Source organism: Hyposmocoma kahamanoa, unplaced genomic scaffold, assembly GCF_003589595.1.
Source record: "Hyposmocoma kahamanoa isolate Upper Pololo Valley unplaced genomic scaffold, ASM358959v1 99698, whole genome shotgun sequence".
Lineage (NCBI taxonomy): Eukaryota > Metazoa > Arthropoda > Insecta > Lepidoptera > Cosmopterigidae > Hyposmocoma > Hyposmocoma kahamanoa.
This window is the reverse complement of record NW_020655999.1, coordinates 40,609-54,683: the sequence shown is the minus strand read 5'-3', so window position 1 is coordinate 54,683 and position 14,075 is coordinate 40,609. Positions and strand designations below refer to the sequence as shown.

General features: G+C 35.8%; 1 long non-coding RNA gene across 1 annotated transcript in view; it reads left to right on the top strand.

Annotated features, from left to right (window-relative positions):
* The first annotated feature begins 12,416 nt into the window (after positions 1–12,416).
* Positions 12,417–14,075, top strand: part of LOC113239149 — a 5,875-nt gene continuing 4,216 nt past the window's right edge. The window contains exon 1 of the long non-coding RNA XR_003311167.1: positions 12,417–12,585. This is a non-coding gene — a long non-coding RNA (uncharacterized LOC113239149). The remainder of the gene's footprint in view (positions 12,586–14,075) is intronic.

The window sequence follows — 14,075 nt, the reverse complement described above, 5'->3', positions numbered from 1 at the left end:
CGTGAACAGCCATCCTTAGAAGTGGACGATTTTCTTCAAAATGAAATAAAACCACTATGGAAGTACCCCCTTTCCAACAAAAAAAGAAACATGAAAATCGGTTTACAAATACCGGAGTTATCGCGTAACATACATATAAAAAAAACACACATTCGAATTGAGAATCTCCTCCTTTTTTGTAGTCGGTTAAAAATACGAATATCGCTTATATCGCGAATATCAACAACCGATGCAACCGAGGTTGTCAAAAGGGTAGGCAACCGAGGTTGTCAAATTATTAATATTTTTTTTATTTGCTGAAATAACGTAACTTAATTTCAACCTGCTATTAGGGTTAAGACGTCGTAAAGGTAAGAACTGGAGCAAGTTCGTTTTCCTTATTGAATATTTATACTGAAACTAGTTACAAAAACTGTAGAAGTATTCCTAATCCAGAGGAATATAATAAGATCTCAGTAAATTTCCTACAGGCGATAATAATAAACACGCCCAATTTAGCAGAAAATCAATTGACTGCGAATACGATGTTTCACCTCCATCCAAACGATACAACGTTCGACGTAAATGTTTCTGAAATTGAAATTGTTTCTGGGTAATATAACTGTAATACACTTATATAATTAAAATATTCAAATTCTCCGGAAACGATCTTTTTTTCTTAAAAAAAAGTACACATATAACCTCCATTTCACCTGATGACCTGAGGTCAACGATGGAGCATGCACATCTAAATAATGCCTAGTCACTTTGAAAAGTCGCGCTTTGAAAAGGTCCAAGTTGTAACGTTCAGGAAATAAATCTGCAGGCAACGAATAGCGGTTAGCCATATAAATAACGTTCATTTGCACATTTGTGTTTACTACGAAATTATATAACATGAATCTCCCGTAAAAAAATAACTGTAGAAAATTATATTCAAGTAGGCTGCGGAAGTCTAAGGCCCAATTTATATTCTTGCAGATCGGAATGGATGCTAATTTTTGTAGCGAACTTGTACATGAACTTTATGTCAAGAGTCTAAGGGTCGTATTCTAGAACTCTACTCAATGCTCAAGTTAGGATTTGAGTATGGTTTAAAGCACTTGATATCATACTCAAGTCCCTGCCATTAGGGTCGTATTTCCAGTGCTTGTGTTGCCAGTGCAATCCTGACTTGAGCATTGAATAGAGTTATAGCTAGAATACGACCCTAAGAGGCCCACTAAAACAATATACATGTATAAATCAGTGTTTCTTGTTTGTTTCAGAATGCACACATTGTTTTCACTTAACAACCGCATCGAAATATGCAACAATGAGTGTGATACGCTATAAGATCGTGGGATCTTCAAGTGTGATGTGAGAGACAGTATGTGCAGCAGCAGGTGGGTGGCGATGGTGGCGGTGGTGGTGCTGGCCGGTGCGGCGCGCGGGTGGGATTGCGTGTGCAACCCTAGGGAATGTGAGGCGCTCGAGCCTAGTGGATGCCCAGGACTGGGTATCGTTGTTTGGGACCCTTGCAGGTGAGTCACGTAGTATCAGCATACAATATCAAGCGAGTCGGATTGGTAATTGCTACATTGACGTACGATGTACTGCTGAACTAGGCGATAAATGCTCACAGCGACCATTGTAGCGGCGACTCAGTATTACATGAGTAGCCATCTAAGCACAATTGTACTTGTATGGATATATTATGTTCTCTGTTTTTATTTAGCACGATAGTCTAATAAACCAATTAGGGTAACTCCATACAAACGTAGCTACGCCTCTTGTATGTATGCATGCCCGTCGCGCTACGTGTACGGACGCACACATTCGCATAATCTCATGGTGCACTCGAGTTACTTCATTATAGAAATGAAGCGTCCCGACGTTTAAAAAAATCAGGTATCAAATAATAGACGTGTTCGTTGTTGTGTATATTGCTGTTTGAACAAGAATGTCTCAAATTCAGAATTGTTCATCATTTCATATATCTATTTCATAATCATACGCCCACAATCGACATACCAATCCGTGATGCTTATATAAAAATATCAATATACAGGGTTATTTGTAAAATACTAACAACCTCACAGGACTGCATTACTAACATCACAAACAACAATAACAATATTTAAATAGATTCTCTAAACAGTCATAACTCTGCGCAGTACGTTACACAGAAGCAGGGGTGTGGGCCATCGGAGGGGACTCTTGTAGTAAGGTTTTACTACCAAATAGAGATCTATAAAGTATATCACTGTACTGTATCTATATCTGTCGATAGTATAACAAAAACTTAGAAGTTTCTTTTTGGTAAATTTATTATGTTTTGTAATGAGTCATACAACAAAAATTGTTGTTTATGACGTCAGTAATATAGTTCTGGGAGGTTGTTAGTACAAACAACATTATATAACTTGTATTTAACAAAGGTTATTTCTATGTAGAACGAAAATAATGCGTAATAAATACTTTAATATTTTCAATTATAGCCCGTAGATATACATCTAAAATAATAATGTGACAACCCTACGCTCCGAGCGACATGTAGGTAGGTATTTGACGTGCGGAACAAGCGGAAGCAATACTTGTCTTATTATAATGCTATTACTAAGCGGAAGTAATGACAGAGTTTGATCTTTTAACATTATATAAAAACTACTTTTGTGCTAATATACTCCGTCCAACCATTTACTCGAATTCTAATCAATTAGTGATGTCCTAATGCGTTTCCGACTCGATTTTTTTTATATCAATCGATTTTATTTATAAAGAAATTTAAATCGTGAATGTGAGTGGGTTTAAAAAAGGAGATCTTGTCTGATTGGGATCGTGATGTTGCGTTTGACAATTTGTGTGCTCAAGAAGTAATAATTAATGTGAATGAGATTCAAGTGGTGATTCCCGTTCATATGGAGAAGAATTCGACGTTTCATTATAATAAACAATAAAAATGTATTACAATTATTTGTAATTTATTTCATTTCATTTATGATATACAAAATTTAAAAAATATCAATATTTATCAACTTGAATAATCTTCGTCACTTAACCTATTGGCTCGATAAATATCAGAGCTAAAGAGCACGTCTCTTGACTAAAATTAAAAAATAAAAGAGTCCAGGAAGTATTGCATTTTTTGACTATGGTTGTATTTCAATAATTACGGAACTTCGGAGACATGCATATGTCAAAGTTAAATGAATGGTTGGACGGAGTAAAGGAGAGTAAAGGATATGTTAAGAGTAGGGACCAAAGGAGGCGTTTCTTTAAATTGAAATCAAAATGCATGGTGATATTGTAGTATCCGCACCTACAACTAATAGCGTATTGGTATTTGGCACAATCACATGACTGGCGGCGGGATGACGGTCGAACACAGACTCCCCGCTCCATCTTCATCATGAGACGTGTGCGCTCCTTGAACTAGAGTGAAACCATGCATTGTTAAAGCTACCTTATTGCATGCGTAATAATATGTTTAATTTTACATGCACTGAAATATTAACTATTTCTTTTTCGGCCTATCCTTAAGGTGCCAAGAGCTTGTACCAATTATTTCAGCTAATTCTTGTCTACATTATGTCTTCTACAAGTTATTTATTTTACAATGTGTGTGTCCATGGCACCCGCGACACAGGGTTTCCCTAGTGCGGGACCATGTTGAGTGTGTGCGTTATTATTATTATTATTATTACAAGTATAGTAAAATGAATATCTTGTACTGTATTACATATTTCTGCCGCCAAGCAGTAATGTTGAGCATTACTGCGTTCCGATTTTGAAGGGTGAATTTACATACACACGGAACATGTAAATTTATGTCTCAAGGTGACAAGCGCCGTGTCAGTACCCCTCAGGTCTTTGTGATTTAGAGCTCTCAATGACACTGTAACTGTTATAAACAAGCGTGTTGCTTACCACCAGACGTGCGAGTTGCTAGTCCCGTCACATGCTATTTAATAGTTACTACGTAACAAATACATCACTCTCATACAAAATCGAAAATACCTACGTTATAATAGCCTACTAAATCTGACTAATGAGACCAGACGTTCACTATGACGAAAAAAGAACGTAAGCAGCTCTCAGAGAGGTGAAAATAATGTTGCCCGTCGTGTGCAGTCGTGCGGTACCGAATGCTCATAAATGAAAGACTTGTATGAGCGCTTGCACAGACGTCGGCGCACTCAGCGGTAGGCACTTATCGCATAACCTTGATCGAGCCACGGAGGTCATGTCCCGTCACTAAATACCACACAACAACTCATTACACCCTTAAAATTATTAAAATTGTAATAGCTAAAATTAAAACTAAGCGTAGTTAAAACACCATCATGCCACAAAGTATTTACCAATAATGCAATATTAAATTACACAAACAAATTCGTATCCTTCTAACTAGAAAATGTTTAATAATAGATTTTCTTATTAAACATAATTTATTTGGTGTAGACAGCTGTAAAGAAATTACCATCGACCTTTATTGAAAAGTTTTTATTGACTAATAAAGCCAGCTTAAAGACAGCTTACTGCAAACGGATTGAATGATCCACTTAGAAATGTTGCTCCGTAAACTTCAAAATAGGTAAGTGGGCGTCGACTAATTATATAATTTAAAACTTGCTCCCTGACTCGCTGACAACGTTCTTAATATTTTTAGTTAATTAACAAAAACTTAATTATTTTTTTTGGCAAACGTAACAACGTGGTATTGGTAGGTCAATATGGTAAATAGTTATTTAATTATGACTATCTATATACCTATATAGCAGATTGTAGATGGTGACAACCATTCAACATATTGTTTAAGGAACAAGTTAGGTAACTGAGAATATTATTTAGGAATTTTTTTTTTCTTTATTTTTAACAAGGCCTTTAACATTGTACTTTAATGGTGTTTATCCGGCCTCATAGGGAATCTCAAATTGCGTGGTCAGTCAGGAGTATTTTTGAATGAATGCAATAGGTTACGTAAGTATAAATCCTTGTGGCTATTTGATGTAAAAGATATCGCAGAACAATATCTCTATTACGTCCGATCTCATCAATTCCAAATCGTGCTATTGCGTCTACATCTATTGTGGACACAATCCACTAAAAGATGAATCAGATCTTCCGCTCTTTTGTAGTAATCGCAAAAATGTGAGGCTTTGATAACTTTTTTTATGAGACCAAGGGACGGGACGAACAAGTCGCCCACCTGGTGGTAAGTAACACACCTGTCCATAACAGTTGCAGTACCCCTTGGTGCTTTAAATCACAAAGATCTGAGGGGCACTGCACTTGCGCCCGTCACGCTGAGACATAAGTTGACAAGTTCCATGTGCATAGGCACATGCAATTTCACCAGCATCCTTACCCTTCATAACCGGAATGCAGTAATAATGCTCACATTACTGCTTGGCAGCAGAAATATGTAAGGTAGTATTACTTCCCTGGACGGACTCTATCACAAGGAGCTCTACTGCTACTTAAAACTATCTACACCTATCAAGTGATAAAATTCAATTAGAGGAATGTTGCCAGATTTATTCTGAATGCATTTAGGGAAGTTTCAAAGATCATAGTGAAGTTCCCAAACCACATTGAATATGTATCGCTAAATACTCTGTTTCTCCTTTAAAAAGGTATTTATTTTGTTCAGTTTGTAACTTATATAACAAGAGTTTCGATATAGAATAGCATCGTAAACAACAACTTTTGTTCCAACATTACAGAACATAATAAATTTACCTAAAATAATATTTTATGTTTTTGTTAGTGCGGTACGTAGTTCAAAGTTGCAAGCGTCCTTCCTGACGATTCCCTCCTCCGCACCTGCGTTTTACATCGGACTAGTATATTTACCCCCGTTCACACGGATTGTACTGCACGTTTTTTTGCAGTATAAATCGTACCGGATAAACAGTGGCGTATACATTAGTTATAGAACCGGTCACACCACAGACCACATAAATTATAACACGGTGTTTGTCCTGCAAAAAACGCATATAGCACTATACGTTTAGCGAATACGCAATCGAGTTGTCAAGCAAATCGAATCAGCTTTAACATATTCAGTGTTTGAGTATTCGTATTTATTTTTGGTGACCTCCAAGTCTCCACACGTTTTATTCATAAATTATCAAAACTATCTACTGACATTCTAAAGGAAATGAAAAATATTTTTCATCATTTCCGTCTTCCATGCTAATATAAATTTGCAATAAAGCCTGGATCCATCGCAAACGTGTTCTCAGAGCGATTGCTGTGTGAATACTGCGTTGTCCGTCTTTTAAACGCATTAAAATATATCGTATGAACATCCCACTGTCTATCCGTTTATAATCGAATACGTTGAAAAACGTGCAGGACAATGCAGTGTGAACCAAAGCTTACGTTACCGCTTTCTTAGAGCGACCTTTTTAAATATTTTTATTTTTGTACGAAAGTAAAATCTGTAGAATTATTAAAAGTCGTAGTACAAAAACTGTTGTTGTTGTTTATGATGTTAGTAATATAGTCCTACGAAGTTGTTAATATTTCACAAACAACCCTGTATAAAGGAAGTCACAACACTAATTAATGCGAAATCGGCTTGAGTCGATCAGAAACGTTTTACGTCTTCCATGCAGTAAGAGCGAAGAAGAAGCGAATTTCGCCTCCGCTCGGACGGCTGACGCGAATTGTGATTCCGGTTTCTATAGCAACAACGCGACGCTGCCGTGTCCGTGTTAAAAGATTAGAAAGGATCAACTCAATTATGTCAATAAAAGTTCGACCAATTTAATAATATGCAGAAGCAGTATAGCGTTGTGAAAGAGTTCGTCCAGGAAAGTACTGCTACCTTACCTATTTCTGTCGCCAAGCATTACTGCGTTCCGGTTATGAAGGGTAAGGGTACTCGTGAACTTACTGGCAAACGAGGCTTTCAACTTGTGTCTTAGGGTGACGGGTGCAGTGGCAGTGCCCCTTAGATCTTTGCCATTACATTCTTACCATTAGGCGCACGACATGTTCATCCCATCTCTGGGTATCATAAAAATAGACTACTTTCCATCAAGCAGGCAGTTTGATTGTAGGTCATTTCGTAACTATACAATAATCATTGTTCTGCGGTTGCAATAAAGTTCATTTCTTATTTATTAAGGTAATTCACGGCAATATACACTATATGTCAAAGTCATATAGGCGATTAATTGAATGAAGCGAACAAATCATGGGCATGCGTGTCATCGCGTTAATATTAATGTTCGCTAAAGTGATTAGCGTCGCTTGACAGAGTAAATAATATATTTAGTGCTGAATTGATGGCGTGGAAATGACGTTATCGTATTTCCCTGGTTAGTGAACTCGAACAGATATAGAATGACTTGTATTTAAAAATAAAAATAACACGCATCAAAAACTTTTATATTGACAATAGTTTGTCAAAAAGACTTTTAGAACAGAGAAGCTATTTAGGATAATCGCCTGACTTACAAATATACCCTTTCTGGATCGATCAAAATATACAGTGTATATTTTGAAATAGGGCAATATGGGGAAATCCGAAATTATAGGAGATATAGGGAAACTGTCAGAACCATTATGTATTTTTTTTTTGTGAAAACAACTTTGGTCACATGCCAATGCACATTGACGCATCATGTTCCGTTGCACTGGAGGCGATTTTCGACAAAAACGTGTAGTCTGATGTGCCATTGTCCATACATTAAATTTAAAAAATAAGAAATAATCGGGACAACAGAAGTTGGTCAAATTTATACATATGTATTTGTATGTTTTACATACAAAATTAATAAACTTACCTAGTTTTTTTAAATACTGATTGACTTTGTATGAAAAAATATTATATAAAATTTGTTGAGTCGATCAGCACTAAAAAAATTATCAATTTTATTCACTTTTGCGGACAACTCACGCTCGACCAAAAAATTTACTATGCCAAAATAGATTTCACAAAAAAAAAAACTTGATGAATCCTAAGACAGGTTCCCTGTATCTCTTAAGGTTTTAGATTTCCCCGTACTGTCTCAGTTAAAAAAACACACTGTATATTCAAGAAGTAAGTATAATTATGAACGTCGCATAGTCAATCAATTCAGTACCAACATAAGCTATAATTTGTGCACGAAGTTATATCTTCTATTGATGATAGGAGGAATTTGCAATGTCTGGCTTTTTTAACAGAGTAGAAAGTGAATGTTAATGTTTTAAAGTAATTACTTAACAAATTTTTTAAATAAACGACAAATGTTTTTTTTCATCGTAAAGCAACATTGTTTAGGGGAAAAGAATTACGGAATTAAAAGAAAGGTATAAAAATTAAACGTGTACGTTTATGTATAAAATGGACACAGAATATAAATTGGGTGTAGGTGTGAATGAATAATGGTTTTGTTAACGTTGAAGGAGTGGGTGTATGTAGGTAAAGGTTTGCAACGATGTTTAAAATTATAGTGTAACAAAAACTTTATATTAAATGTTGTTATTATAAAGCTTCTGTGTACTTGGAAGCCAAAAATCTATGATAGTGATCCGTTTAGCTCTTGCAGGTTGTTTTAAGGTTGCTCATACTAACGTATTAACTCGTATTAACACGTTACATCATCTGATCCTGCCCTTATTCTTCAAATAAAAAGTAACATGATAATTTATTCAAAGTCAAAGTCGAATAATCTTTATTTCATAGGTAAGCAAATTACACTTTTAAATCGTCATACTGATTAAACTCTATTGCAAAAAAAAATCATTTAGTATAAAGCATATATTAACAGACTACCTGGCTATAGATGCAATTTAATAAATTGTAATAGTATTACGTGGCGAAAGCGGTTTCACACGTTTCGCTCTCTTGTGTTATGATGATTTATGTCGCGTCTATACTTTATATTCAATAAGTATTGACAGCTAAACACAGATATAATTCGTACATAATGATAATAGTTTTCGGACCAAATTAAATGTTTCCCTATTGCTTTTATTGCATTTTTGCCGTTTTTTTTTAAGAATAATGGGTTAAACCAAAGTAAATCATTTATTCACAACAATGACAAAGCAAAAACGTACAACCACATTAGAAAGTTTAGATACGAGCTGAAGTTTCTGCCTATTCGTTTCCATAGAAAAAATTCTTCTGTAATAGGGTTTTTTATGATATCAAGTGACGGGACGGACAAATCATGCGCCTGGTGGTAAGCGATGCATCTGTCCATAATAGTTGCAGTGCCGCTCAGAGCTGCAAATGGCAAGATCAAATCTGACGAGCACTGCCACTGTGTCCGTCACCCTGAGATATGCGCTATGTGACTGTAATTTCACCAACACCCACACCCTTTAAAAACCGAAACGCAATAATGCTCATACTACTGCTTCACGGCAGAAATAGGTAAGATGACAGTACTTCCCTGGACGAACTCTTTCACAAGGTTTTGATGATCTCCGTGGTCGAGTGGCTTGCCCATTGGTTTTCATAGTGTCGCTATCGTTGAGGTTCCAGGTTCGATCCCCGGCCAGGTCAATGTAGAAAAACTAACTTTTCTATATTGTATCAGGTCTGGGTGTTTGTGGTACAGCCGTTGTTTCCTATTTCCACAACATTAGTACTTTAGCTACTTGCTTTGGGATCAGAGCAACGTATAATATGATCAGACCTCGGTTTGTTTTGTGGTACAATAAAGTGTTTTATATCCATATGTGCAGTATTCAGAATGTGCAAAATTTTGAATAATATGCCAAGCTTGTTAAAATAGTCACGTGTAACATTGGGCGGGTACACAATCGTCGGCTTTGCGCAAAAGATACAGCTCGTTTTTTTAAACCATTTTCCTGATACATTACGTGTTTTTGAGATAGGCCGCTATTTTAAAACCAATCGATATGAACGTGCTAAAAATGGATATGAAGTACAATTTTCTATATCTTGACTAACACCAATGTTATTGCTCCCTCCCTCTATAGCAAAACTGTTTTTAGTATATAGTTTCAATGGTATTACTAAAATGTGATATCACAAATAAGTAATATAGTTTCTGTCAAACTCCTGTCTTCTTAACATGCGCAGATATCGGCGGCATTGCCCCAAAGCAAAATGCCGTATGTCATTAGACTGTGAAAGTAGCTGAAGTAAACCAATCACACAAAAAAAGTCAAATTTCACATTTGACCTTATGGTCCAATGATAAATGTGTGTGTTTAATTAATATTAAAGTTCAAAGTTAATAGAAAATGATTTACTTTACAATATTTGCTAAATACCCTTTTGTAAATAGAGAATTAATCTACCTTGTACGAAACAATAGGTTTGCTGATGTTTATTCAGCATTTTGCAAAGACTAAATAAAAATAATTGAACAAAAGGGATTATGATTGTAACCAGGGTATAACTTTATATTGCAGAAAACAATATTTTTTTCAAAAAGAAGACTGTTTCTGTTTAAATAAAAATAGCTAAATAGCAACCTTCTATCTATCTCAGCTAGCTGATATCCAATATAACGGAAAATTTTTCCTTGTTTCTCTTTCATGGCCTAGAAGTTATGATTTGCATTTGCGTATTTCAATCTTGATTCCGTTATTTTTTGTAATAATACATTTTGTAATCTGGCATACAGTTAATACGTTAGTAATATTTGGCATATGTAATTATTTCAGAAATTTAATTTTACTTTAGAATTGTACTTTTTATGATAACAATTGAGGCAACAAGTAAGTCTTGCTTGTGGTAAGCGACACGCCTGTCCGTAGCAGTTGCAGTGCCACTCAGAGCATCAAATCGCAAAGGTTTAAGGGAACTGCCTATGCGCCGTCATCCTGAGACATAAGTTGACAAATCCCATGTGCCTGTAATTTCAACAGCACCCATACTCTTCAAAATCGAAACACAGTAATGACACATTACAGCATAGCGGTAGAAATAGGTAAGGTGGCAGTACTTCTTTGGATGAACTCTTTCACAAGGAGCTCTAATGTTACTGTAATGTAAAAAAAAGCTATTATGTTTTTTAAAAAGTCATAGAACAAAAGTTGTGTTTATAATGTTAGTAGTAGTTCTGCGAGGTTGTTAATATTTTACAAATATTTGGTAATGTGAGCATTCTAAGCGATATTTTTTGTTGCATTTAAGCCCGCCTAAGATCTTAGGGACAAGGAACAAGAGATACCTCCTTTGGCCCTCTGATATATTTAGCGTACCGTTATAGATTTTTTTCTGGCTTAATATGTCATTTTGCATTTGTAATGTAACCATTATACTGATACTCACATTACCGCTTGGCGGCAGTAACAAGTAAAGGGCAGTACCTCTCTGGACGAGCACTTTCACAAGAACCTCTAGTGCTACTAACTCTACCTTCTAAATTGAAAGCTCTCTCCATTTTTTTTAATTGAAAGCTATCTCCAAATACACACTGTGCTCTCATAATAATAATAATTAATAAATAATTTCTTTGGCATCCAAGATCCACTTGTTAGTAAATATAGATACAAACCACAAAAACAAACATAAAAATATAAAAACTCACATTATTATGCTCGAGGCGCCAAATACTCCATTCACCAGAACCTGTATGAAATGACGAAGCATCTGCGCATCGAGCTTAGCTGCAAACGTTTTCAGGATGCTGTTAGGACTAGAACGCAGTCTAGCGAATAGTGACTCCGTCTTGTTTCGCATCACAGAAAAGAATCATCTACTCCCACGTGAGCAAACATCGAGGATGCGTTACAGTGTCTCGGCAGTCCCAACAGCATCTTGAAACCGTTGTTATATTGAACACACAGGGCGCCGAGTGCCTTCTGCGTGTAGTTAACACACAGACCACCCGTGTAGAAGGATTGACAATATGCCTTGAAGAAAGTTATTTTGGCTTCCTCACTACAACGGGAGAATCTATGTGCCAACATATTACACATTACATCATAACTACTTACAAAATCACACGAATCTTGAAAACTACTGGCACTTTGAAACAATGTATATTCATTGTATGAACACTACCGCATAAGAAATACAAAAGTTAGTCACCAGCCAGTCCCAAATCCTCCGTAAAAAATGAATGGTAAATACAGAAGTTGTAAACAACATATCTGTACTAAACACCGACATGAACAATACTGGGATTGACGTTTTGTTTCTTTTACCTCCTCATTTGAACCACCTGCATACTTCATTAATCAATATTTAATAAGGAATCATATTCATACACATAAACAAAGTGTTGTCAAGTGATAAATGTCCAAAATGGCGCAAACACTATAGCAAAAAAGCCTCTGGCTTTGTGCCAGACGAATAAACGAAATGTTGAACAAAAATAGCCACTATGCGGTACTAATATAATAATTTCTTTCACAGATGCTGTAAAGTATGCGCAAGAACATTAGGCGAAGATTGCGGCGGGTTTCGGGGCACATGCGAACCCGGGCTCAAATGCTACGAGGGGTCATGTACACCCATCACGTGAGCCCGTTGAAGCCGAGCCCAAACTGTAATATAGTGTATATAGGATTGTTCAAACATATCTCTGACGTAGACAATGAGAGGACCATAAGAGAAACAGACCCCGAGTTAAACGAATGTTGGGTGACAATAACTTTAGTTATGGATGGTCGCTGACAGATGGAAGTGCTTTTGAGGTGAGATTTATTAAAAAACGAGCATCACTCCGAAAACATTTTTGATGGTATTTTGGTAGTTATTTACACGATACATATGATATATGTACCTATATGTCTCCAATTTAATTTTTCGTCACGATTAGCATTACGCACAATTTTCACTCCGTAGTTGGTATGTTGAGGCATAGACGTTGATATCATACGTACGTATTTATATATTGATAAATTTGTATGTAGCATTGATTTTAGTGAATACCATGAAATTATTTTTTTTTTTTTGTGAAATTATTCCACTAGTTTGTTATAAATATTAATACGAAGATCTAACACTAATAAAATTTCCTACGACCTGACCGGAATCCAACCTACATCTGTATGCCAAACTAGGGCCACCGCTTTATCAACTAATCTGCAAATCGAGTCAGCAGACCTTACGATTTTTTTGTATATGATTGTTAGATATTTATGGTATTGGGTTTTAAAAAAAAGTTAAGTAAGTTTACTTATTAATCCTGCTGTCTGTCTCTGAATCTGCGCATTATAGTGTAATGATTGTTTTTACTCTCAAATTTTTGAGAATGAGTCCACTAAATAGATTAAAATAAAACATTTTCTGTTATTTTGGTAAACATCCATATTTATTTACTAATATTATGTTCCCCGAATTTTGTGACAAAAATAAAACAACAAAAAACAAAATTCGAAAAAAAAACGAATTTTGTGAAGATAAAAAAAATAAAAACAAAAAATAAACTGTTTAGTTCGATCTGTTTAGATCCAAAAGTTAAGTTGGCGTAGTGTTCACTGGAGGTATCGAGCTGTGGAATATACTTTTGTCAAGTGAGTATAAATATTTAGAAATGCGCACATTAAGCCGTGAAACACACAGAGAGCGGGTTCGGGTCGGGCGTGTGTCGGGTCGGGACCGGGTCGGCGGGTCTAATTCCGTGTATTTATATGGACGACAACACACCAAGCGCGACAAGCGCGGGCGCGAGACGGGCGCACGCGCCCGAGCTCGGTGTGTTTTCTTTGTTGTTTTTAATACGCACTGTTACTTGGACATAGTTATGCAAACAAGAACCAACCCACACCTCGAGTGAAATTGAGTTATGTATTTAGGTAGAACAGCAGACGTGCCCTTTACCCGCTCACAAAAGATCCTTTTAATATATTAAGTCAAAACAGAGAAAATAAAAGTCCTTCAGGATACCAACCTTATATAAGTAACTTTTTAATAGCTAAAAAGAACCATGCTGCTTAACTTGATAGAATGTATTTTTTTAAATATGCTAAGTGGATCCATGTCACATGTATTGAAGTACTGTAGATCTTTAGCGTATTCATTACGAAAACTAGAACGTGGTTCTCGGTAACTAGATAAAAAGATAAATAATATTTTCTATTTATTGCTATATAATATAACAGTTTCCCTATATCATTCTCAATGCTACACATAACTTTTTTTTTATTTTTTTTTTTATTGTGACTCGGCAAAATGACTGCAC